Source organism: Scyliorhinus torazame, chromosome 1 (genome assembly GCF_047496885.1).
Source record: "Scyliorhinus torazame isolate Kashiwa2021f chromosome 1, sScyTor2.1, whole genome shotgun sequence".
Classification (NCBI taxonomy): Eukaryota; Metazoa; Chordata; class Chondrichthyes; order Carcharhiniformes; family Scyliorhinidae; genus Scyliorhinus; species Scyliorhinus torazame.
The window spans coordinates 4,825,059-4,851,959 of record NC_092707.1 but is presented as its reverse complement, the minus strand read 5'-3'; the positions used below and the strand labels follow the sequence as shown (position 1 = coordinate 4,851,959).

The window sequence follows — 26,901 nt, the reverse complement described above, 5'->3', positions numbered from 1 at the left end:
TTCCCACTAAGATGCCCCGTGATCTCCTTCGCTAGGACTAAACACAATCCCTCAAATTATCTACACCTCGAGGAACTTCCTAAACATAAACAATGTTCCATTAGCCATCTATCTGTAAACAAGCAAATTGTTAAAATAACTATCATTCTGCCCCTATGTACTTTGAACCAAAGTTTTTCAAGCATTACTGCAACATATATTAAAATACAATATACAACAAATTATTACATTCATACCATACCTAATGAAACCAATGGCTAAAGAATCTGTACTAAAAAAAATGAAACAAACACAGCAGAAAAGGCACTGGGGTTACAGTTAGGATTGACTGATGACTTCATCCAAAAAAATCCTATTGAGGTCAGGAAATAGCAGTGACTCGGATTACAATCTCACAAATATCTTTTTCCACACCAATAGAGATCGCATCAAAGAGTTTACTGAGGATAGCCAGATAGATTAAGGTCTCAACTATTGATTTAGCTCCTGAGTTTAAATTGCTGGTTGTGCTGGGTAGTATTTTGCTTATGATTTTGCTTCTGTGAATGATTTTATTTGAAAGTAAATTTGGATGAGAGTTTAGCCTGTATAAAGTCATCTGACAACGTAATGTTTTCTTTGTTTACCATATTTGATATTGATAGTAAAACTGGTTAATTGCTATATGAACACTGAATGATTGCTAATAATCTGTGACTTTACTGGTCAAATCATTCTAACTTTGATAAAGTAAATCATCCCAAGCTAGAAGTCTGAGAGTTGCATCACCACTACTCTAACTTAGAATAGCAATGCTTAATGACATAGAGGGTAGTGAATCTGTGGAACTCTTTGTCGCAGAAGGCTGTGGAGGCCAAACCACTGAGTGTCTTTAAGACCCAGATAGATAGGTTCTTGATTAATAAGGGGATCAGGGGTTATGGGGAGAAGGCAGGAGAATGGGGATGAGAAAAATATCAGCCATGATTGAATGGCAGAGCAGACTCGATGGGCCGAGTGGCCTTATTCTGCTCCTACGTCTTATCGTCTTATAGAGCTGCTTGCACAAGTGAGCTTGAACAGTTTTGTGCATTTAAAAGGGATGCTACATAATTACACAAGGGAGAAGGTTGGTATGGAAACTCAAACACAGCATGGGACAGTTGTGCTGAAAGGCCCATTCCTGTGTTGCACATTCCATATCAAATGGAAGTTATGCCAGAGAAATAGAGAGTTGCCAATGTGACTCTATTCAAAAAAAGGAGAAAAAGAATAATCAGGTACCCCCAGATCACCAGATTAATGGGGAAGGACCAGTGGAAATCAGGATAGCCAATAAGCGGAAATGCTGAAGATCAGGCTCAGAGGTAGAATATAGAGAACTGTTCTTACCCAATCCGGATTTCTGGTGTCACAAAAAGCACACATTGGAACCCTATCTGGGAAGCCCTGAACAGGACAGGTACTAGATTTGTGGATTTTGGGGTTGGGGGTTGGGGGAAGAATGGATAATAATTCATTAAAGCTTACAGTTGGGATGATTTCTCTGCCCAGGAAAGGGAGGGAGGTTGGACCAGGTCAGCGTCCACACCCTTATTCCCAAAATTGAATAATTTAGGCCTGTGACAGCAGCAATGCCGGATTGGAATTGGGTAGTGGGTACCTGGAACTCGCTACCGGAGGAGGTAGTGGAAGCAGGGACGATAGGGACATTTAAGGGGCATCTTGACAAATATATGAATAGGATGGGAATAGAAGGATACGGACCCAGGAAGTGTAGAAGATTGTAGTTTAGTCGGGCAGTATGGTCGGCACGGGCTTGGAGGGCCGAAGGGCCTGTTCCTGTGCTGTACATTTCTTTGTTCTTTGTTCTTTGGAACTGTGGGGCCCAGTCTTCAGGTCTTTCAGGATTTTGGGACACCAGATAAGGAATCTGGTACCTTTACATATTATTTTCTTTATTGGATGAATCCTGATGAGTGAATGCAACAGGTCAAGTGTGGTGATGCAACTCTCAGACTTCCAGTTTGGATGATTTACTTCATCAAAGTTAGAATAATTTGACCAGTAAAGTCACAGATTATTAGCAATCATTCAGTGTTCATATAGCAATTAATTGTAGGGGATGTAACTGAACATGTAGAAAATGTTGCATAACATGACAGGTTTGAGTCAGAAATTGAAAACTGTGAAAAAGACATCAAAGTAACTCGGCCAGCATATGGTGCTTTTTGATGATTAGCAGGACATGGAAGGCTAAAAACATTCGGTAACAGTAAAGGTAAGAATTTATTGAAATGATGGTTATTCCTAATACAGATTAGTGTACTGGAATAGAAGTTGTCAAGCAAGGTGCTAACAGCGAAGGTGCATTAGTTGAGAGGAATTTCAGGAGTAGTCACGATGCAAAGAATCAAGAATGATATAAAATTATGGCAGAAGATCCAAGAAGCTAACTGTGAAGGCTTGGGCTTCTTTCAATAGGAGAAATATCATAACTACCTACGTGACCCTGCATACAGAAGAATTTATAACAAGCCTAGGAAGACCAAGGAAGCATTGGATGCACAATGTCAAAGAGTGACGTCCCAAGACGACTGAATTCATTTAGTCTCATTGCTATTGAGCTAAAGATGGGAAATTAGTAGAGGAAGGCGGCAGTAGATGAGTTTCCTGAGCTCATTATGTGGGATAAAATACTCACTTTGAAAGTTGTACAATAATTAAGGACTGCTCGTACATCTGACAAAATTAAGTTCTTTGAGGAAATAACAGTGCACTAATTAAGAAAATGCAGTGCATGTTATGTACAGTGATCTTGAAAATATGTTTCATAAGATGCTGTCCATAAGGTTGGTTAATGAAAATTAAGGCATATAATACTAACAGGTGTATAGCAGCGTAAACCAAATTGGTTTAAAAACAGAAAGATGGTAGTGGTTAATGGAAGCGTTGGATAGCAGGGGTGCAAACAGCTTTGTCCCCAGGAGTCAGTGTTGGCATCATTACGCATCTTGATATACATGATCTGGACTTAGACATGCATAGGAGACACATAGGAATTTGCAGAATACATTCAAATAAAACACCTAGTTTACTGTGAGCTCACACCAGCCCTGCTGTGGATTCTCCTGAGTCGCTCTCTCCAGCAGATTCAATTGTGAAATCCTGGCCTGTTTGTGTCTCTGGCCCTCTCTTCCTTATAACAAAACGACCAATTTTAAATTGTTCAGTCTTGCTGCTTGCTTGCTAACTAAATGGAGGAATCTCTCTTCAGCCCAGGGCACGTGAAGTCAATGTACGAGGCATGTGACTTGCTTCTGCCGCAGCTCCAAACAAAAACATTTTTTTTTTTTAAATCCTCTCGTGGGTCAACGCGATTGCGTCAGGAGGAGGTGGTCTGCCTCGCTGGGTTCAGGGCCTGCGTATGCGCGGGACAGCCGGCATTCTGAAAGCCGGTCGCGGCCAGCATTTTTAAAAGCTGGTAACAGGCCATTGGGCACTACTTCCCACGATCCGGAACGCCACGACCCATGGCCCTGCAACACAAGCCCACCACCCACCCGCTGGTTGCCACCCTGGGTTTGAAAATGACAGATTTTCAGAAACTCATGGAAGGCAGAGTTGATGCCTGGACAGACAGGGACAAGGACCTGCTCCCTCTCTCTCTCCAGAGAATCTATGAGTTGGTGCTGTGGATTAATTCATTCAGGTTCCTGAACCTGTAAAGAACCTGAATTAATTAATCCACAGTGAATTAATCCATTACACGCTGCAAACAGAAACCTGGATCTGATAGCTTACTTTGAAGAAAGGTCTGCTTAAAGGCAACCATCTGAAACAAATACTTTTTTTCCTTTTACGTATTATTTTCACCCTCTCCTCCCCTGTGTTTGTCTGACTTTTATATATAGGGGGCGGGGACCAGTTAAAGTGGGGGGATTAGGAATTAGTGGATAGTTTTTTGAAAATATTTTCATTCCAAACCAAAATACATAAATCACAATCTTTCAAAACACCACCTAGTCCCTTCCAAATCCCCCCCCCCCCCACCCTCCACTGCCGACAAACAAATTCTGGAATAGGGACAAGAACATCCTCGTGAAGAACCCTCCTCCACAATAGTCCTCAACACCGGAGCCCCGCAAGGATGTGTGCTCAATCCTCTACTGTACTCCCTGTACACACATGACTGTGTGGCAAGATTTAACTCCAACTCAATCTATAAATTTGCGGATGATACGACTGTGGTGGGCCCGACCTCAAACAACGTCGAATCAGACTACAGGAGGGAGACAAATCACTTGGTTGCATGGTGTACCGAAAACAACCTCTCTCTAAATGTTGGAAAGACCAAAGAACTGATCATTGACTTCAGAAAGCGTAGAACGACACACACTCCCATCTGCATCAATGGCTCCGAAGTGGAGATGGTCGATAGCTTTAAGTTCCTGGGGGTCACCATCACCAACAGACTGTCGTGGTCCACTCACATTGATGGAACAGTCAAGAAAGCCCAACAACGTCTCTACTTCCTATGGAAGCTAAAGAAATTTGGCATGTCTGCATCGACTCTCACAAACTTCTACAGATGTGCGATAGAGAGCCTCCTATCCGGCTGCATCACAGCCTGGTATGGCAACTGCTCGGTCCAAGATCGCAAGAAACTGCAGAGTGTGGTGAACTCAGCCCAACGCCTCACACAAGCTTGCCACCCCAACATTGATTCTGTATACACCTCCCACTGCCTCAGCAAGGCAGACAGCATTATCAGAGACCCCTCACACCCCAGGCATTGCCTTCTTCCAGACCCTTCCATCAGGCAGAATGTACAGAAGTCTGAAGACCCACACATCCAGACAAGACTCTTCAACGACTCTCCCTCGGACTGATCTGTTCCCTGTAAGAACACTATTCATGACGCCCTATGCTGCTCTTGCTCATGTATTTGCTTTGTTTGGCCCCTTGTTCCGCACTGTAACCAATCACTGTTTGTCGATGTATCATTTGTCAATGTTCTCTGTTGATTATTCTTTTTGTCTACTATGTACGTACTGTGTACGTTCCCTCAGCCACAGAAAAATACTTTTCACTGTATTTCGGTACATGTGACAATAAATCAAATCAAATCTGACCCTCTAAGAGCGAAACTCCTCCACATCCCCCAACTACGGCAACGCACTCGGTGGTTCCAACGATTTCCACACCAATAGAATCCGCCGCAGGGCAATCAGAGTGGCAAAGGCCACAACATGGTGGCCCCTCCCCCTTCAGTAGTTCCAACACTGCGAAGATCGCCACCAGTGGGCATGGCGACATTTTCCCCCCACCACACGATCTCCGACAGTGCTTCAAAAATTGGGGTCCAAAAACCCCCAATTCTCGGACATGATTTGCTGGCGTCCCATCCTCTACCTCTGGCCCGATGCACCACTTTAAACTCTACCTGGGTCATCTAGCACAGGATGGTGTCACATTCACCCAGTGCATAATTTCACTCCAGAACCCCATCTCAATTCCCAGCTCTTCCTCCCACATTCGCTTTATTTCATCGATTGGCACCTTCTCCATATCCACTAACTACCCATAAATTCAGCAATCTTCCCATCCCCCAGCTCGTCCAGTGTTAGCAACCTGTGCAGCAAGGTATGCTCCGGCAGTTGAGGAAACAAGGGTAGCATCTTCCACACAAAGTCAATCACCTGCTGAACTCACTCCCCCTCAGCAACTGACATCTCTCCTGTATCTCTCCCAATCCTCCATCCATGAACAGATCCTTAACCCGCCCCACCCCTTCCCTCTGCCTATGCCCATATGTCGCATCTATCCCCACCAGAGAAAAGTTGTGATTCCTACATATCGGTGCCGGTACCAACATAACCCGCACCCCAAAGTATCGCCTCAACCAGTTCCAAACCTTTAGGGATGATGCCAGCACAGGGCTCACAGTGTACATAACTGGGGAGAATGGGAGGGAGGGGCCGTAGTCAGGGCCCTAAGGCACCCCCCCACACACGACGCCTCCGCCACCTGTACCCACTCTGCCTCCCCCCACCACTACCGCACATTCCCCACATTCGCTACCCAGTACTATTATAGCAGATCTGGGAGTGCCATCCCTCTACCAGCCGTTTTCTCTGTTTAAAAAAAACCTTCCGAATCCGTGGCATCTTGCCTGCCCATACAAATGCCAAAATGAATCTGCCCACTTTTCAGAAGAACACCTTTGGCAGGAATATCGATAGAGACTGAAAAAGAAACAGAAATCTCGGAAGGACGTTCGTTTTGACCGTTTTTTTGTACAGTGATAGTAGCTGGCATCCCACCTCTTCAAATGCCCTTTCACCCCTCCACCAAGCCGACCAGATTCCACTTAGGAAGTGTAGCTGGCCGAATCGTGGGGCACCTAAGTACCCAAATATTTAAACCTGATTCTAGCCAGCCTGAATGGTAGGGCATCAAAATTTGCTCTCCTCCGGGCGTTCACCGGAAACACTTCACTTTTGCCACATTCAATTTGTATCCGAAAAAGCGCCAAACTTTCCCAATATGCCCATTATCTTATCCATACATCCAACGGATTTGAAATGTACAGCAGTAAGTCATCTGCAAACAGGGGGGCCTTATGCTCCCTGCTTCCCCTTCAAATGCCCGACCACTGTCTCATGCCCGGAGCGCAATGGACAAAGGTTCGATAGCCAGCGTAAGCAGCAGCGGGAACAGCAGGCACTCCTACCTCGTGAATTGAAATGAAAATGAAAATGAAATGAAAATCGCTTATTGTCACAAGTAGGCTTCAAATGAAGTTACTGTGAAAAGCCCCTAGTCGCCACATTCCGGCGCCTGTTCGGTGAGGCTGGTACGGGAATTGAACCGTGCTGCTGGCCTGCCTAATCTGCTTTAAAAGCCAGCTATTTAGCCCTGTGCTAAACCAGCCCCTCGTGCCCAATATAGCTGGAAATCTCCTCAGCTCATCGAGTTTGTCCTTACGCTAGCCATGGGGGGCAGCATACAGTAACTGCACCCAAGAGACAAACATAGGCCTGAACTTCCCCAGAACCTCGAACAGATACCTCCACTCTATCCTATCAAACGCCGCATCCATGCACACAATAATCTCCGGCACCTTAGCCTTTGGTGGAGTCATAACCACATTCAACAATCGTCTAATATTGCATGACAGCTGCCCCCTTTAACAAAACCCGCCTGATCCTCAGAGACCACCTTCAGTGCGCACCCCTTCAGCCACCTAGCCAACACCTTAGCCAGCACCTTCACATCTATGTTTAAAAGGGAGATGGGCCTGTATGACCCACACTATACTGGGTCCTTATCCTTCTTTGGGATTACAGAAATTGATGCCTGAGCCAACGTGGCTGGCAGCTCCCCCCGCACCGACAATTCATTCAACATCCCCAAAAGAAGTGCGGCCAACTCCGCCGAGGAGTTTGTAAATATCTACCAGGATCCCTTCTGGGCCCGGCGCCTTCCCCGACTGCATTAACCTAATCGACTTCATTACCTCCTTAGCCCAGTGGCGCCTGCAGTCCCTGTCTCTTCCCCCTCTCTACCTTTGGGAACACCAGCCCATCCAAAAAGTATCCCATCTCCGCCTCCTCCCTTCGGATCTCGGACCTGTACAGCCCCCTGTTGAAGGCCTCAAATGTCTCATTCATTTTCTCAGATGAAATCACCAAATCTCTCCGACCATCCCTCACCTACACTATATCCCACGTGGCTGCTAGTCGGCTCAACTGATGCACCAACAGGTGGTTAGCCTTCTACTCATACAGAATCTCCCTTGATCACTGAAGCTGGCCCACCACCTTCCCTATCAACAACAAATCAAATTCCCCTTGCAACTTTTTCCACTATGTTAACAGCTCTCTGGTCAGCGCCACAGAATACCACCCATCCACTTCCAAAATTGCCCCCACTAACCTCTGTCTCTCCGCCCTCTCCACCTTATCTTTATGGACAACAAAGAAAAGTACAGCACAGGAACAGGCCCCTTGGCCCTCCAAGCCTGCGCCGGCCATGCTGCTCGTCTAAACTAAAATCTCTTACACTTCCGGGGTCCGTATCCCTCTATTCCCATCCTATTCATGTATTTGTCAAGATGCCCCATAAACATCACTATCATTCCTGCTTCCACCACGTCCTTCAGCACAGCGAGAACAGGCACCCATTACCCTCTGTGTAAAAAACCTTGCCTCGTACATCTCCTTTAAACCTTGCCCCTCGCACCTTAAACCTATGCCCCCTAGTAATTGACCCCTCTACCCTGGGAAAAAGTCTCTGACTATCCACCCGGTGTATGCCCCTCATAATTTTGTAGATTTCTATCAGGTCGCCCCTCGTTCCAGTGAAAACAAACCGAGTTTATTCAACCTCTCCTCATAGCTAATGCCCTCCATACCAGGCAACATCCTGGTAAATCACTTCTGCACCCTCTCTAAAGCCTCCACATCCTTCTGGTAGTGTGGCGACCAGAATTGAACATTATACTCCCATGTGTAGCCTAACTAAGGTTCTATACAGCTGCAACATGACTTGCCAATCTTTATATTCAATGCCCCGGCCAATGAAGGCAAGCATGCCGTATGCCTTCTTGACTACCTGCTCCACCTGTGTTGCCCCTTTCAGTGACCTGTGGACCTGTACACCTAGATCTCTCTGACTGTCAATACTCTTGAGGGTTCTACCATTCACTGTATATTCCCTACCTGCATTAGACCTTCCAAAATGCATTACCTCACATTTGTCCGGATTAAACTCCATCTGCCATCTCTCCGCCCAAGTCTCCAAACAATCTAAATCCTGCTGTATCCTCTGACAGTCCTCATCGCTATCCGCAATTCCACCAACCTTTGTGTCGTCCGCAAACTTACCAATCAGACCAGTTACATTTTCATCCAAATCATTTATATATACTACGAACAGCAAAGGTCCCAGCACTGATCCCTGCGGAACACCACTAGTCATAGCCCTCCAATCAGAAAAGCATCCTTCCATTGTTTTCTATGACCTAGCCCGTTCTGTATCCATCTTGCCAGCTCACCTCTGATCCCATGTGACTTCACCTTTTATACCAGTCTGCCATAAGGGACCTTGTCAAAGACCTTACTGAAGTCCACATAGACAACATCCACTGCCCTACCTGCATCAATCATCTTTGTGACCTTGTAAGATATCACCTCCCCTTGCACCACTGCCTTCAATGCTTTCCAAAACGTGGCAGGCGAGACGTCCCCGTTCTCCCCCATCCCAAATTTAGTCCATGAACACCTACCCCATTCCCGACCTCACAAGAGACTTTGGGCTCGACCAATACATCCGAGGGTCTAACATAGTTGAAATCACCCCCCATTATCAGTTGATGCAAATCTAGGTCTGGGATGACCGGCAATTATTGTTAAGGGTTCATGGTGTTCAGGGTAAGATCCTGGCATGGATAGAGGATTGGCTGACTGGCAGAGGGCAAAGAGTGGGGATAAAGGGGTCTTTTTCAGGATGGCAGCCGGTGACTAGTGGTGTGCCTCAGGGGTCTGTGCTGGGACCACAACTTTTTACAATGTACATTAATGATCTGAAAGATGGTACTGAAGGCACTGTTGCTAAGTTTGCAGATGATACAAAGATCTGTAGAGGGACAGGTAGTATTGAGGAAGCAAGGGGGCTGTAGAAGGACTTGGACAAGCTAGGAGAGTGGTCAATGAAGTGGCAAATGAAATACAATGCGGAAAAGTATGAGGTTATGCACTTTGGAAGGAGGAATCTAGGCATAGACTATTTTCTAAATGGGGAAATGCTTCGGAAAGCAGAAGCACAAAGGGACTTGGGAGTCCTTGGTCACGATTCACATAAGATTAATGTGCAAGTTCAGTCGGCAGTTAAGAAGGCAAATACAATACGACTTTCATAGAATTTACAGAGCAGAAGGAGGCCATTCGGCCCATCGAGTCTGCACCGGCTCTTGGAAAGAGCACCCTACCCAAGGTCAACACCGCCACCCTATCCCCATAACCCAGTAACCCCACCCAACACGAAGGGCAATTTCGGACAGCAAGGGCAATTTATCATGGCCAATCCACCTAACCCGCACATCTTTGGACTGTGGGAGGAAACCGGAGCACCCGGAGGAAACCCACGCACACACGGGGAGGATGTGCAGACAGTGACCCAAGCCAGGATCGAACCTGGGACCCTGGAGCTGTGAAGCAATTGTGCTATCCACAAGGCTACCGTGCTGCCCCAAATGCCACAATGTTAGCATTCATGTCAAGAGGGCTAGAATACAAGACCAGGGATGTACGTCTGAGGCTGTACAAGACTCTGGTCAGACCCCATTTGGAGTATTGTGAGCAGTTTTGGGCCCTGTATCTAAGGAAGGATGTGCTGGTCTTGGAAAGGGTCCAGAGGAGGTTCACAAGAATGATCCCTGGAATGAAGAACTTGTCGTATGAGGAACGTTTGAGGACTCTGGGTCTGTACTCGTTGGAGTTTAGAAGGATGAGGGGGGATCTTATTGAAATGTACAAGATACTGCGAGGTCTGGATAGAGTGGATGTGGAGAGATGTTTCCACTTGTGGGAAAAACTAGAACCAGAGGACACCATCTCAGATTAAAGGGACGATCCTTTAAAACAGAGATGAGGAGGAATTTCTTCAGCCAGAGGGTGGTGAATCTGTAGAACTCTTTGCCACAGAAGGCTGTGGAGGCCAATTCAATGAGTGTCTTCAAGACAGAGATAGATAGGTTCTTGATTAATAAGGGGATCAGGGAATATGGGGAGAAGGCAGGATAATGGGGATGAGAAAATATTAGCCATGATTGAATGGCGGAGCAAACTCGATGGGCCAAGTGGCCTAATTCTGCTCCTATGTCTTATTGCATCATCCTCTTGATATATTCCACATCGTCCCAATAAGATGTTTCCTAATACAACCGGCACTCCCTCCAAAACCCCGCTTACCATCACACTGAAACATACAAACATAGACAATAGAAGCAGGAGGAGGCCATTCTCGAGCCTACTCCACCATTCATCATGATCATGGTTGATCATAGAGTTCAACACCCTCATCCCCCCACCCCACCCCATATCCCTTGATCCTTTTCGCTCCAAGAGCTATATCGAATTCCTTCTTGAAATTACACAAAGTTTTCACCTCAAGTACTTTTTGTGGTAGTGAATTCCACAGGGCGCAACTCTCCGGCATCGTTCTGTTCTCGCTCGAGCGAAACGAGGCCGGTGAATAGCGGCATATGACAAAGACTAGAACCAAGCCTGGCGTCAAATAGGCTGCGGTGCAATCGGCCCACTCTTGTAGGCGAAATCTCGCCGTAACGTGGTGAGAAACCAATGACCACTTAAGCCCATTTCCACACAATTAACGGGAGTGACCACAAAACCAACAGCCTCCCGTCATTCTTTGGCCTACCCAGCAAGTGGTCACACTGGCGCCGATTAGTACTCCTTTTTAAAAACGTGAACCTGGCGGAAGAGTTTCTGAAGGAAGCCGAGGTGAGTAGCCATCTTTGCACACAGACAAAGAACCCGGGGGCTTGGGCTTACCATCCCAGTGCTCGGCGGGGGTGGGGGATCCTCGGCTGGGTGGGGGGGGTTACCCTCCCCAGAGGGATGGGCATGCCAACCCCTGGATCACCTTCCTCCTCTGGCCGTGCGGCTGAAGATTATTGCTAATAGGGATTTGAAATCAATGTTAGGTGGACGCTTCGCACAACCCAAGTGAATTCCCATGGGTGGGCAGGCCATGTAGCATGTGGGAGTCATTGCTTAGCATTCCAATCACGCTTTGATGCATCGGCACTGTTCTCTGAAACACAGCAGCAGCCAGCATCCAACCACCAAGGGGATGGGACACAGCTCCGGGAACATGCCCACGGCCGGAAAGTGGGTGATGCTACAGGGAGGGGGAGATGCCTGGAGAAATGGGCCAAGGGTTCAGAGGTCGGGCCACATTGCAAAAGGAAGTGATAGAGGCGTCATACTGGTTGTGGTCAGGGGTGTTGTTGTGTTTGACAATTCCCCACTCTCCCGATGGTGCCACCCCCTCCCCCAACAGCACCCCCTCCCTGGTGCCCTTTGTGATCCTCTTTGTTCTTTGCCTTCCTAGCTCGCCATTACGTCTAGGTGCTTACTTCGTCTCGTGGCCTTCGATGCTCTTGGCGGGCAACCTCTGGGGCCGGAGGGCCACAGCTCACTTGTTGGCAGCACATGCACAAACATACCACCCTGTTCCAGGTGCTAACTGTGAGACACAGCCTCATCAGAGGGGTGGAACTCAGAGGAGCTGGTGAGCACTCAGCACTCACACCTCCTGGTCAGTGCCCATAGGACCCTGGGGTTCACCTTGGGATGGAGGACAGCTGATAGCTGGTTCGAGCCCCGGCTGCCTCTGCATCATCTGGCTCAACCTTGTTAGCGGGGGGCTGGCGAGCACGGTGCCCACGAATAGGCGGGCGAGCCTCCATTTGCAGTGAGAAGCCTGTGGGGCCTCGTTAAATGGACTAATTTAACGTTGAGTAGCGTTTCCAGCTTTGCTGGGCCGAGCATCGGGAAGTTCGCCGCAGTTCCCGCTCGCTGCCACACATTCCGGAGAATCGCATCCCCAGGTTCACCGCTCTCTGGGTGAAGAAATTTCTACTCACTTCAGTCCTAAAAGATTTACCCCTTATCCTCAAACTATGACCCCTAGTTCTGGACTCCCCATCATCAGAGGGCAGTAGAGCGGAGCTGCTGATTGGTGTTGCAAGGGAAATTTGCATACCTCCGTCGTGGTCACCCTAAATTGAAGGTGTACGTGAGCTAGAGACCCCTAGCTGTTCGAGTGAAGACAAGATCCAGCAGAGGGCAGTAAAGCGGAGCTGCTGATTGATGTTGCAAGGGAAATTTGCATACCTCCGTCGTGGTCACCCTAAATTGAATGTGTACCTGAGCAAGAGACCCTAGCTGTTCGGATGAAGACAAGCATCCAGCAGAGGGCAGTAGAGCGGACCTGCTGATTGGTGTTGCAAGGTAAATTTGCATACCTCCGTCGTGGTCACCCTAATTTGAAGGTAGTTTGTGGAGGAGCTGTTGTCAAGTGATACTTAAACCCGAAACACTTCTTCAGTGTTTCCCTCCCTACCCCCTCCTCTAACCCAAAAAAACAACCGCTGTGAAGATCAAGAGGAAGGATCGAGGTCAGTGACTGGTAAGTAGTGTTTCAGTTTTCTTTTTCTTTTCATTGGTATATTGATATATTTTTTTCTTCGTTGTTTATTTATTTATTTAATTTTTGGGGGTAAATTGTAATTGTTGAAGTTAACCGAAGGTTTAAGACATGGCAGGAGATCTCAGACCCGTGTCATGCTCCTCGTGTGCGATGTGGGAGCTCTAGGACACATCCATTGTCCCTGGCTCCTTCACATGCAAGAAGTGTGTCCAGTTGTAGCTCCTGTTAGACCGCTTGATGGCTCTGGAGCTGCGGATGGACTCACTTTGGAGCATCCGCGATGCTGAGGACGTCGTGGATAGCACGTTTAGCGAGTTGGTCACACCGCAGGTGAAAGGTACTGTGGGAGATAGAAAATGGGTGACCAAAAGACAGGGCAAGAGTAGGAAGGCAGTGCAGGTGTCCTCTGCGGTCATCTCCCTGCAAAACAGATATACCGCTTTGGATACTGTTGAGGGAGATGGCTCACCAGGGGAAGGCAGCAGCAGCCAGGTTCATGGCACCATGGCTGGCTCTGCTGCGCAGCTGGGCAGGAAGAAGAATGGCAGGGTTATAGTGATAGGGGACTCAATTGTAAGGGGAATACGGTTCTGCGGACGCATTCGAGACTCCAGGATGGTATGTGCAAGGGTCAAGGATGTGTCGGAGCGGTTGCAGGACATTCTGTGGTGGTGGGTGGGGGTGGGGGTGGGGGGTGGGGGGTGAACAGCCAGCTGTCGTGGTGCACATAGGCACCAACGATATAGCTAAAAAACGTGTCGAGGTCCTACAAGCTGAATTTAGCGAGTTAGGAGTTAAACTAAAACGTAGGACCTCAAAGGTAGTAATCTCAGGATTGCTACCAGTGCCACGAGCTAGTCGGAGTAGGAATGTCAGGATAGATAGGATGAATGCGTGGCTCGAGAGATAGTGCAAGAGGGAGGGATTCAAATTCCTGGGACATTGGAACCGTTTCTGGAGAGGTTGGACCAGTACAAACCGGACGGTCTGCACCTGGGCAGTACTGGAACCGATGTCCTTGGGGGGGGGGGTTTGCTAGAGCTGTTGGGGAGAGTTTAAACTAATGTGGCAGAGGGATGGGAACCGATGCAGGAAGTTGGAAGGTCGTAAAACAGGGACAGAAACAAAAGGCAGTAAGGGGGAAAGTGTAAGGCAGAGCAGCCATAGTCAAATATCAAAAAGGGCGACAGTACAAGGTACTGTGATTGAGGGGAGCTCAGTGAATAGGTCCAGGAATACTAAAACGAATAAAACGGGAAGTGAAAACATTAATGGTAAGCGACGCAGCAGGTTGTTACATGAAGATATGGGTTCAACGGCAAGGAAAATTAGGAGAAAGGTTAAGAGGAAATATAACTTAGGAGAGGTTACTGATCGAGGTGTTAAGATTCAGAACAGAGGTAAAAAAAAAAGCCAACATAAGTGTACTTTACCTGAATGCTCGTAGTATTCGGAATAAGGTAAATGAGTTGATGGCGCAAATCATTGTGAATGAATATGATTTAGTGGCCATTACTGAAACATGGTTAAAGGATGGTCACGACTGGGAGTTAAATATCCGAGGGTATCAAACTATTCGGAAGGACAGAGTGGATGGTAAGGGAGGTGGTGTAGCTCTGTTATTTAAGGATGACATCCGGGCAACAGTAAGGGATGACATCGGTGCTATGGAGGATAAGGTTGAATCCATTTAGGTGGAAATCAGAAATAGTAAGGCGAAAAAGTCACTGATAGGAGTAGTCTAGGCCACCAAATAGTAACATTATGGTGGGGCAGGCAATAAACAAAGAAATAACTGATGCATGTAGAAATGGTACAGCAGTTATCATGGGGGATTTTAATCTACATGTCGATTGGTTTAACCAGGTCGGTCAAGGCAGCCTTGAGGAGGAGTTTATAGAATGTATCCGTGATAGTTTCCAAGAACAGTATATAATGCAACCTACGAGGGAACAAGCTGTCCTAGATCGGGTCCTGTGTAATGAGACAGGATTGATTCAGGATCTCACAGTTAGGGATCCTCTCGGAAGGAGCGATCACAATATGGTGGAATTTAAAATACAGATGGAGAGTGAGAAGGTAAAATCAAGCACTAGTGTTTTGTGCTTAAACAAAGGAGATTACAATGGGATGAGAGAAGAACTAGCTAAGGTAGACTGGGAGCAAAGACTTTATGGTGAAACAGTTGAGGACCAGTGGAGAACCTTCCAAGTGATTTTTCACAGTGCTCAGCAAAGGTTTATACCAACAAAAAGGAGGGACGGTAAAAAGAGGGAAAATCGACCGTGTATATCTAAGGAAATAAGGGAGAGTATCAAATTGAAGGAAAAAACATACAAAGTAGCAAAGATCAGTGGGAAACTAGAGGACTGGGAAATCTTTAGGGGGCAACAGAAAGCTACTAAAAAAGCTTCATGTAAGATAGATTATGAGAGTAAACTTGCTCAGAATATAAAAACAGATAGTAAAAGTTTCTACAAATATATAAAACAAAAAAGAGTGGCTAAGGTAAATATTGGTCCTTTAGAGGATGAGAAGGGAGATTTAATAATGGGAGATGAGGAAATGGCTGAGGAACTGAACAGGTTTTTTGGGTCGGTCTTCACAGTGGAAGACACAAATAACATGCCAGTGACTGATGGAAATGAGGCTATGACAGGTGAGGACCTTGAGAGGATTGTTATCACCAAGGAGGTAGTGATGGGCAAGCTAATGGGGCTAAAGGTAGACAAGTCTCCTGGACCTGATGGAATGCATCCTAGAGTGCTAAAAGAGATGGCTAGGGAAATTGCAAATGCACTAGTGATAATTTACCAAAATTCACTGGACTCTGGGGTGGTCCCGGCGGATTGGAAATTAGCAAACGTGACACCACTGTTTAAAAAAGGAGGTAGGCAGAAAGCGGGTAATTATAAATTCCACCATATTGTGATCGCTCCTTCCGAGAGGGTCCCTAACTGTGAGATCCTGAATCAATCCTGTCTCATTACACAGGACCCGATCTAGGACAGCTTGTTCCCTCGTAGGTTGCATTATATACTGTTCTTGGAAACTATCGCGGATACATTCTATAAACTCCTCCTCAAGGCTGCCTTGGATAAACATATGGATGATAATGGCATAGTGTAGGTTAGATGGCTTTTGTTTCGGTGCAACATCGTGGGCCGAAGGGCCTGTACTGCGCTGTATTGTTCTATGTTCTATAGGCCAGTGAGCTTAACTTCGGTAGTAGGGAAGATGCTGGAATCTATCGTCAAGGAAGAAATAGCGAGGCATCTGGATGGAAATTGTCCCATTGGGCAGACGCAGCATGGGTTCATAAAGGGCAGGTCGTGCCTAACTAATTTAGTGGAATTTTTTGAGGACATTAACAGTGCGGTAGATAACGGGGAGCCAATGGATGTGGTATATCTGGATTTCCAGAAAGCCTTTGACAAGGTGCCACACAAAAGGTTACTGCATAAGATAAAGATGCATGGCATTAAGGGGAAAGTAGTAGCATGGATAGAGGATTGGTTAATTAATAGAAAGCAAAGAGTGGGGATTAATGGGTGTTTCTCTGGTTGGCGATCTGGTTGGATGATTTGGAGTTGGGGACCAAGGGCAATGTGTCCAAGTTTGCAGACGACACTAAGATAAGTGGTAAAGCAAAAAGTGCAGAGGATACTGGAAGTCTGCAGAGGGATTTGGAGAGGATAAGTGAATGGGCTAGGGTCTGGCAGATGGAATACAATGTTGACAAATGTGAGGTTATTCATTTTGGTAGGAATAACAGCAAAAGGGATTATTATTTAAATGATAAAATATTAAAACATGCTGCTGTGCAGAGAGACCTGGGTGTGCTAGTGCATGAGTCGCAAAAAGTTGGTTTACAGGTGCAACAGGTGATTAAAAAGGCAAATGGAATTTGGTCCTTCATTGCTAGAGGGATGGAGTTTAAGACTAGGGAGGTTATGCTGCAATTGTATAAGGTGTTAGTGAGGCCACACCTGGAGTATTGTGTTCAGTTTTGGTCTCCTTACTTGAGAAAGGACGTACTGGCACTGGAGGGTGTGCAGAGGAGATTCACTAGGTTAATCCCAGAGCTGAAGGGGTTGGATTACGAGGAGAGGTTGAGTGGACTGGGACTGTACTCATTGGAATTTAGAAGGATGAGGGGGGATCTTATAGAAACATATAAGATTATGAAGGGAATAGATAGGATAGATGCGGGCAGGTTGTTTCCACTGGTGGGTGAAAGCAGAACTAGGGGGCATAGCCTCAAAATAAGGGGAAGTAGATTTAGGACTGAGTTTAGGAGGAACTTCTTCACCCAAAGGGTTGTGAATCTATGGAATTCCTTGCCCAGTGAAGCAGTAGCGGCTCCTTCATTAAATGTTTTTAAGATAAAGATAGATAGCTTTTTGAAGAATAAAGGGATTATGGGTTATGGTGTTCAGGCCGGAAAGTGGAGCTGAGTCCACAACAGATCAGCCATGATCTCATTGAATGGTGGAGCAGGCTCGAGGGGCCAGATGGCCTACTCCTGCTCCTAGTTCTTATGTTCTTATTATCAGGAACATCCTTTCTGAATCTGCCCTGTCTATTACTGTTACAATTTTACAAGTTTCTATGGGATTCCCCCCTCACTCTTAACTCCAATGAATATAATTCTTTTTTGTTTAAACTTATTTTATTACAAACATGTATCAAAGCAGGTTACAGCAAATAAACATCCCAGGAAACAAACTGCCCAATAATCAACTATACAGTCTGCACAGATTTTTCCCCTTTTTCACACCCCACCCACACTCCTGCGACGACCAGCTCCTCAAACACGGTCACAAACATCCTCCACCTTTTCTCAAACTCCCCTGCTGAACCCTTAACTCATACTTTATCTTCTCTAACCGCAGGAAGTCGTACAGGCCAGCCAACCATGCTGCTACCCTCGGTGGCGAAGCCGACCGCCACTCCAGCAAAATTCGCCGCCATGCAATCAGTAAGGCGAAGACCACGACATCGGCCTTCCTCCTCTCCATCAGCTCCGGCTTCTCTGAAACCCCAAATATCGCCACCAAAGGGTCCGGATCCACTGCCTCCTCCACTATCCTGGTGAAGGCCGCGAACACTCCCGCCCAGAATCTTCCCAATTTTTCGCAACCCCAAAACACGTGCGTGTGATTCGCTGGGCCCCCCCCCCCCCACACCTCTTCACACTCATCTGCTACCCCCTGAAAGAACCCACTCATTCTCGCCCGATTCATATGCACCCTGTGTACCATCTTAAACTGTATCAGGCTCACCCTTGCACAAGAGGTTCAGCTGGTTTAGCACACTGGGCTAAATCGCTGGCTTCGGAAGCAGACCAAGGCAGGCCAGCAGCACGGTTCGATTCCCGTATCAGCCTCCCCGAACAGGCGCCGGAATGTGGCAACTAGGGGCTTTTCACAGTAACTTCATTGAAGCCTACTTGTGACAATAAGCGATTTTCAGTTTCATTTCATTTTCATTTTCAAGAGGAGGTCCCGTTTACCCTTCGCAGTGCCTCACTCCATACTCCTCAACTGATCTCCATTCCCGAAATTGCTGGGACCTTGACTGACATCTTTGTATCCTCAGTGGCTACAGGTGAGATCCCAGAGCACTGGAGAATAGCTAATGTAATACCGCTGTTTAAGTCAGGTAGCAGGGATATTCCTGGTAACTATAGGCCAGTGAGCCTCACGTCGGTAGGAGGTAAATTATTGGAGAGAATTCTCAGGGACAGGATTCATACCCATTTAGAAATAAATGGACTCATTAGCGATAGACAGCATGGGGAAGGTCGTGCCTCATTAACTTGATTGAGTTTTTTGAGGAGGTAACAAAGGTGATTGATGAGGGAGGGTGGTGGATGTTGTTTACATGGACTTCAGTAAAGCCTTTGACAAGGTGCCTCATGGAAGACTGGTACAAAAGGTGAAGTCACACGGGATCAGAGGCGAGGTGGTAAGATGGATTCAGAACTGGCTCGGTCACAGAAGGCAAAGGGTAGCAGGATGTTTTTCTGAATGGAAGGTTGTGACTAGTGGTGTTCCACAGGGATCAGTGCTGGGGCCTCTGTTGTTTGTGGTGTAGATAAACGATTTCTAGGAAAATGTAGCCGGTCTGATTAGTAAGTTCGCGGATGACACCAAGGTTGGTGGAGTGGCAGATAGTGTTGAGGATTGTCAGAAGATACAGGAGGACATAGATAGGTTAGAGACATGGACAGGAAAATGGAAAATGGAGTTTAATCCGGACAAATGTGAGGTAATGCGTTTTGGTAGGTCTAACAAGAAGGGAAATATACCGTAAATGGTAAAACTCTTAGGAATATAGAAACTCAGAGATCTGGGCGTGCAGGACCACAGATCTTTGAAGGTGGCAACACAAGTGGACAAGGTAGTCAAGATAGCATATGGAATGCTTGCCTTCATTAGACGGGGCATAGAGTATAAAAACTGGCAAGTCATGCTACAGTTGTATTGAACCTTGGTAAGGCCGCACTTGGAATATTGCGCACGATTCTGGTCACCACACTACCAGAAGGATGTGGAGGCTTTGGAGAGAGTGCAGAGGAGGTTTACCAGGATGTTGCCTGGTCTGGAGAGTGTTAGCTATGCGGAGAAGCTGAATAGACTCGGACTGTTTTCAGTAGAAAGACGGAGGTTGACAGGTGACCTGATAGAGCTCTACAGGATTATGAGGGACATGGATAGAGTGGCTGGGCAGGCACTTTTTCTCCAGGGTGGAGGGGTCAGTCACCAGTGGGCCTAAGTTTTAAGGTCCGTGGGGCAAAGTTCAGAGAAGATGTGCGAGGCAGGTTTTTTATGCAGAGGGTGGTGAGTGCCTGGAACGCATTGCCAGGAACACGTTGCCAGAGGAGGTTGTGGAAGCCGATACATTAACGGCGTTCAAAAGGCATCTTGACAAACAGATGGATAGGATAGGTATAGAGGGATAGGGATACGGCACAAGGAAGTGCTGAGGGTTTTGGCAAAGGTTGGTGTCATTGACAGGTACAGGCTAGGAGGGCCGAAGGACCTGTTCCTGTGCTATATTGTTCTTTGTTCTACTACGCCATGCAGATCCTCCATCTGTGGAACCCGCCACCTTATTCAATTTCTGCCGGGTGTAGTAACCCGCCGACAGTCTACTCTGGAGAGTTCAACCCCCACCAATTTTACACAAATGTCCAACAAAAGCGCAGAAAGGGCCAAAACCAAAGCCTCCAAGCAAGAGCCACCTTGTGTGCAACTAATCAGCTCATGATCGGCAGCTCATGGTCGCCACCAGATGTTCCCGGAATTAGTTGATCGCTAACCAGTTGTATTTGCTACATATTTCATGAGAGTTCTTTTTATGAATAAAAAGTAATTGTGTTTAAACTTACAAACCTGGTGACTGTAATTGTTGGGCAGCCAAGGGCCAAAGACTTTGGGTATCTTTCAAAGTTATTTGTTAATTCAATTGTGTTGCGGCTCCGGGTCAAGTGGAGTTAGAATTGACCACGCACTAGCACAGGGAGGTCATAACAGGTCAAAAATACCCCACTGCATAAAATGGCAGATGAAACCAAGACAGATTCCACGGATTTCTCAAGAACTCACAAAATATTAGTAAACACCAAGGCAACCAATCTTGTTGAAACAAAAGGGGAAGGGATTCCACCTTCAAATATCTCACTTTGGAATTCTCTCCAAAAGGAGCACCAACTCAAAAGGTCTCAACAAAGGCCTAAATTGCACTGGTTCAATCTCAACTCTTGTTGCCATGGGTTCCCAAGTCTGCACTCCAGCACCAACTCACTGGATAAGTGCAGCTCCAACAACACTCAAAAAGCTTAATACCATTATCATATGAGAGTGCCTTTCGACTTCCGGGTGCGGCTATTGCAGAGCTAGGTCGCATATTCAGTAGCTCCCGCTTGGAACGGACTTTTGGGCTCTTTTACAGGGCCCCCACGGCATTTGTTTGACATTTCCCGGTGTGGGAAGACGACTGCAACATTCCCCTGACAGTGCCCCCCAGGAATGGTATGTCTTTTGGTTACCATACCCGGCAGAAACAGTAAAAGATTTGGCTGTAACTGCAGGGGAGGGGCCTCTTCCAGCATGCAAACGTAGGAAGGGCAAGCTTAAAGCTGCAAGCTGACTGACTTGAGGGCCTCTATTAAAGGTGAATTCTAGCAGCAGAGGGAACAACTGTGAAAAGATCTACCAAGGCCATTGAAGAAGCGGGGACGAGGCTTCCGGTGGCGGCCATGGAGGAGTAGGTCACGCATTCGGCAGCTCCCGTCTGGAACGGACTCTCAGACCTTTTTCAGGAGTTTCCATAGACTTTTTGGGGCAGATTGGTGAAGCGAATACTGCCAAAAGGATTCCCTCTCGAGACTTCCGGTTGCGGCTATGCGGAGCCAAGTCGCACATTCGGCGGCTCCTGCAAAAGCGGACTTTTGGGCTCTTTTCAGGGCTCCCAACGACACTTTTTCGATGTTTCCCGGTGTGGGAAGGAATTAATAATATCGCCCCGATTTGTTACGAGGGAGGGGGGGTTATTGTTTGTAAGGGAGAAAAATTGTGTTAAAAAACTTTAATAAATATATATATTTTTTAAAAAATAATAGCTCCCCGTCAGTATATGGTTTTAACTAGGAGCGGGGCGACAAAAAAGGTGGTGGTGGACCAGAAGAAGGGAGGGAAGAAGGACAAAATGGCGGCGGGCGAAGACCAGGCAGCGTGGAGGCAGTGGGCGGAGGAGCAACAGGAGGGTATCCAGCGCTGCTTCAGAGAGATTAAAGCGGACCTGCTAGAGCCGATGAAGGCTTCTATTGATAAGCTGCTGGAGACACAGACGGCCCAGGGGGTGGCGATCCGAGAGACTCGACAAAAGATCTCTGACAATGAGGACGAGATCTTAGGCCTGGCGGTAAAGGTGGAGGCGCACGAGGCGCTCCACAAGAAATGGCAGGAGCGGTTCGAGGAGATGGAGAATAGGTCGAGGCGGAGGAATCTGCGGATTCTGGGCCTCCCGGAGAAGCTGGAGGGGCCGGATGTGGGGGCCTATGTGGTCACCATGTTGAACTCGCTGATGGGAGTGGGGTCCTTCCAGGGGCCCCTGGAGCTGGAAGGGGCCTATAGAGTGTTGGCGAGGCGGCCCAAGGCTAACGAGCCTCCGCGGGCGGTGCTGGTGCGGTTCCATCGGTTCGTCGATCGGGAGTGTGTGCTCAGGTGGGCCAAGAAGGAGAGGAGCAGCAGGTGGGAGAACGCGGAGGTTTGGATATATCAGGACTGGAGTGCGGAGGTGGCGAAGAGGAGGGCCGGGTACAATCGAGCGAAGGCGGTGCTGCACAGGAGGGGGGTGAAGTTTGGCATGTTGCAGCCGGCGCGACTGTGGGTTACCTACAAGGACCGGCACCATTATTTTGAGTCTCCGGAGGAGGCGTGGGCCTTTGTTCAGGCCGAGAAGCTGGACACAGACTGAGGGTCGGGATGGGCGATTGGGGACTGCGGTGGATATGTTATGCCTATTTTTGGTTCGGGGGGGGGGGGGCTTTGCATTGTTTGGGGTTTTTTTTCTCCGTGTTTTTCTCTTTCGGGTTGGGGAGGGTGGATGGGGTGGGTTGGGCACTGTTTTGGTTGGTGGCGGGGCCAGGTAGGTGGAGAGCGCGGGCTTTTTTCCCGTGCCGAAAACTGGGGGGGGGGGGGCAGCGAGGATTGTTTCCCGCGCTTAGAACGGAGGGGGGAGGGGGAGAGCCTGTGGATGGGGAGCGGGAGAGGAGGGTGTGCCACACAATGGGAGGAGTCGAAGGGGAGGCGGGAGTGGCCGGGGTCAGCGGGAGTCAGCTGACTTGCGGAAGTGCAATGGGGGGAGTAAACCAGCTAGGATGGGTCCTGGGGGGTGTTATGCCGCTGTGGGGGACGGGCCGGGTGTGGGGTGCAGGCGTGTGGCTGGCCGAGGAGGGGTCATGGCTAGTCGGCGGGGGAGGGGGAGCCCCCTGATCCGACTGATAACCTGGAATGTAAGGGGACCGAATGGGCCGGTTAAGCGGGCCAGCGTGTTCGCGCACCTGAAGGGACTCAAGGCGGATGTGGTTATGCTCCAGGAGACACACCTGAAGGTGGCAGACCAGGTAAGACTGAGGAAAGGGTGGGTAGGTCAGGTGTTTAACTCGGGGCTAGATGCCAAAAATCGAGGGTTGGCGATCTTGGTGGGAAAGAAGGTGTCATTCGAGGCGTCGAGCATTGTGGCAGATAATGGCGGTAGGTACGTAATGGTAAGTGGTAAGTTGCAGGGAGAGAGGGTGGTACTGGTCAATGTGTATGCTCCGAACTGGGACGATGCGTATGTTGGGTCGGATCCCAGACTTGGAAGTGGGGGGCCTGATAATGGGGAGAGACTTTAACACGGTGTTGGATCCGGCACTGGATCGAGGTCTAGGACGGGTAGGAAGCCGGTTGCGGCTAGAGTGTTGAGGGGATTTATGGACCAAATGGGAGGGGTGGACCCTTGGAGATTTGCAAGGCCGGGGGCTAGGGAATTTTCATTCTTCTCGCATAAGGATTATTCTCAAATCGACTTTTTCATTTTGAGTAGGGCGCTGATAGCGAGAGTAGAGGATACCGAGTATTCGGCAATAGCCATTTCGGACCACGCCCCGCATTGGGTGGACTTGGAGATGGGGAGGAGAGGGACCAGCGCCTGTTGTGGCGCTTGGAGGTGGGGCTGTTGGCGGACGAGGAGGTGAGCGAGCGGGTCCGAGGAAGTATAGAGAGGTACTTGGAGGACCAACGACAACGGGGAGGTTCGAGTGGGGATGGTATGGGAGGCACTGAAGGCGGTGGTGAGGGGAGAGCTCCATTAGGGCCCACAAGGAGCGGAGGGAGCGGGGGGGAGAGGGAGAGGCTGGTGGGGGAGATGGTGAGGGTAGACAGGAGGTATGCGGAAGAGCCTGAGGAAGGATTGTTGAGGAAGAGGCGCAGCCTCCAGGCCAAATTCGACCTGGTGACCACCAGGAAGGCGGAGGTGCAGTGGAGGAAGGCCCAGGGGGCGGTCTACGAGTATGGGGAAAAGGCAAGCCGGATGCTGGCGCATCAGCTTCGGAAGCGGGACGCAGCTAGGGAGATCGGGGCAGTTAAGGACAGGGGAGGGAGCGTGGTGCGGAGTGGCATCAAAGGGGTCGTCAGGGACTTCTACGAGGAATTGTACCGATCCGAGCCCCCACGGAAGGAGGGAGGGATGGGCCGTTTCCTGGACCAATTGAGGTTTCCAAAGGTGGAAGAGGGACTGGTGGCGGGACTGGGGGCCCCGATTGGGCTGGAGGAGCTGATCAAAGTGATCGGAAGCATGCAGGCTGGGAAGGCACCGGGGCCGGACGGTTTCGAGCTTACCAATCTGTTCACCATAAAAAATATATGGACCTGTTGGGCCCGCTGTTAGTTAGGACCTTTAATGAGGCAAGGGAGGGGGGGGCTTTACCCCCGATGATGTCCCGGGCACTGATCTCCTTGATCCTGAAGCGGGACAAGGATCCCCTGCAATGTGGGTCTTACAGACCGATTTCCTTGCTAAATGTAGATGCCAAGGTGTTGGCGAAGGTCTTAGCCACGAGGATTGAGGATTGTGTGCCGCAGATCATCCATGAAGACCAGAAGGGGTTTGTGAAGGGGAGACAGTTGAACGCGAATGTGCGGAGGCTTTTAAACGTTCTCATGATGCCGGCAAGGGAGGGGGAGGCGGAGATAGTGGTGGCGATGGACGCTGAGAAAGCCTTTGATAGGGTAGAGTGGGGGTACCTGTGGGAGGTGCTTAAGAGGTTCGGGTTTGGGGAGGGGTTTGTCAGGTGGGTTAGGTTGTTGTATGAGGTCCCGATGGAGAGTGTGGCCACAAATAGGAGGAGATCCGAGTACTTTCGGTTGCACCGAGGGACGAGACAGGGGTGTCCCCTGTCCCCCCCTGCTCTTCGCACTGGCGATTGAACCCCTGGCTATGGCACTGAGAGAGTCGAGGAACTGGAGGGGGTTGGTGCGGGGTGGGGAGGAGCATAGGGTGTCGCTTTATGCGGACGACCTGCTGCTGCATGTGGCGGACCCGGTGGGAGGAATGCCAGAGGTAATGACAATCGCTTATTGTCACAAGTAGGCTTCAAATGAAGCCACTGTGAAAAGCCCCTCGTTGCCACATTCCGGCGCCTGTTCGGGGAGGCTGGTTTGGGAATCGAACCGCGCTGGCCCGCCTTGGTCTGCTCTCAAAGCCAGCGATCTAGCCCTGTGCCAAACCAGCCCCATGAGGATTCTAAGGGAATTCGGGGACTTTTCGGGGTACAAGCTCAATATGGGGAAGAGTGAGCTGTTCGTAGTTCAGCTAGGGGACCAGGAGAGGGGGATTGGTGAGCTCCCACTAAAAAGGGCGGAGAGGCGCTTCAGATATTTGGGGGTCCAGGTGGCCAGGAGCTGGGGGGCCCTGCATATGCGTAACTTTACAAGGCTGGTGGAGCAAATGGAGGAGGAGTTCAAGAGGTGGGACGCGTTGCCGCTGTCCTTGGCGGGTAGGGTGCAGTCAATCAAAATGACGGTGCTCCCAAGGTTTTTGTTCCTGTTCCATTACCTCCCCGTGTTTATCCCGAAGGCTTTTTTCAGGCGGGTTAACAGGAGTATAATGGGGTTTGTGTGGGCGCGAGGGAACATAGAACATAGAACATAGAAAATACAGCACAGAACAGGCCCTTCGGCCCACGATGTTGTGCCGAACCTTTGTCCTAGATTAATCATAGATTATCATTGAATTTACAGTGCAGAAGGAGGCCATTCGGCCCCCCGAGTCTGCACCAGCTCTTGGAAAGAGCACCCTACCCAAACTCAACACCTCCACCCAACACCAAGGGCAATTTGGACATTAAGGGCAATTTATCATTGGCCAATTCACCTAACCCGCACATCTTTGGACTGTGGGAGGAAACCGGAGCACCCGGAGGAAACCCACGCAGACACGGGGAGGACGTGCAGACTCCGCACAGACAATGACCCAAGCCGGAATCGAACCTGGGACCATGGATCTGTGAAGCAATTGTGCTATCCACAATGCTACCGTGCTGCCCTTAAGAACAAATAAATCTACACTATATCATTTTCCCGTAATCCATGTACCTATCCAACAGCTGCTTGAAGGTCCCTAATGTTTCCGACTCAACTACTTCCACAGGCAGTGCATTCCATGCCCCCACTACTCTCTGGGTAAAGAACCTACCTCTGATATCCCTCCTATATCTTCCACCTTTCACCTTAAATTTATGTCCCCTTGTAATGGTGTGTTCCACCTGGGGAAAAAGTCTCTGACTGTCTACTCTATCTATTCCCCTGATCATCTTATAAACCTCTATCAAGTCGCCCCTCATCCTTCTCCGCTCTAATGAGAAAAGGCCTAGCACCCTCAACCTTTCCTCGTAAGACCTACTCTCCATTCCAGGCAACATCCTGGTAAATCTTCTTTGCACCTTTTCCAGAGCTTCCACATCCTTCCTAAAATGAGGCGACCAGAACTGTACACAGTACTCCAAATGTGGCCTTACCAAAGTTTTGTACAGCTGCATCATCACCTCACGGCTCTTAAATTCAATCCCTCTGTTAATGAACGCGAGCACACCATAGGCCTTCTTCACAGCTCTATCCACTTGAGTGG

General features: G+C 48.6%; 1 protein-coding gene across 6 annotated transcripts in view; it reads right to left on the bottom strand.

Annotated features, from left to right (window-relative positions):
- LOC140428264 (M-phase phosphoprotein 9) overlaps positions 1-26,901 on the bottom strand; it is a 266,696-nt gene that overhangs the window by 154,512 nt on the left and 85,283 nt on the right. The gene's annotated exons all lie outside the window — the stretch shown is intronic.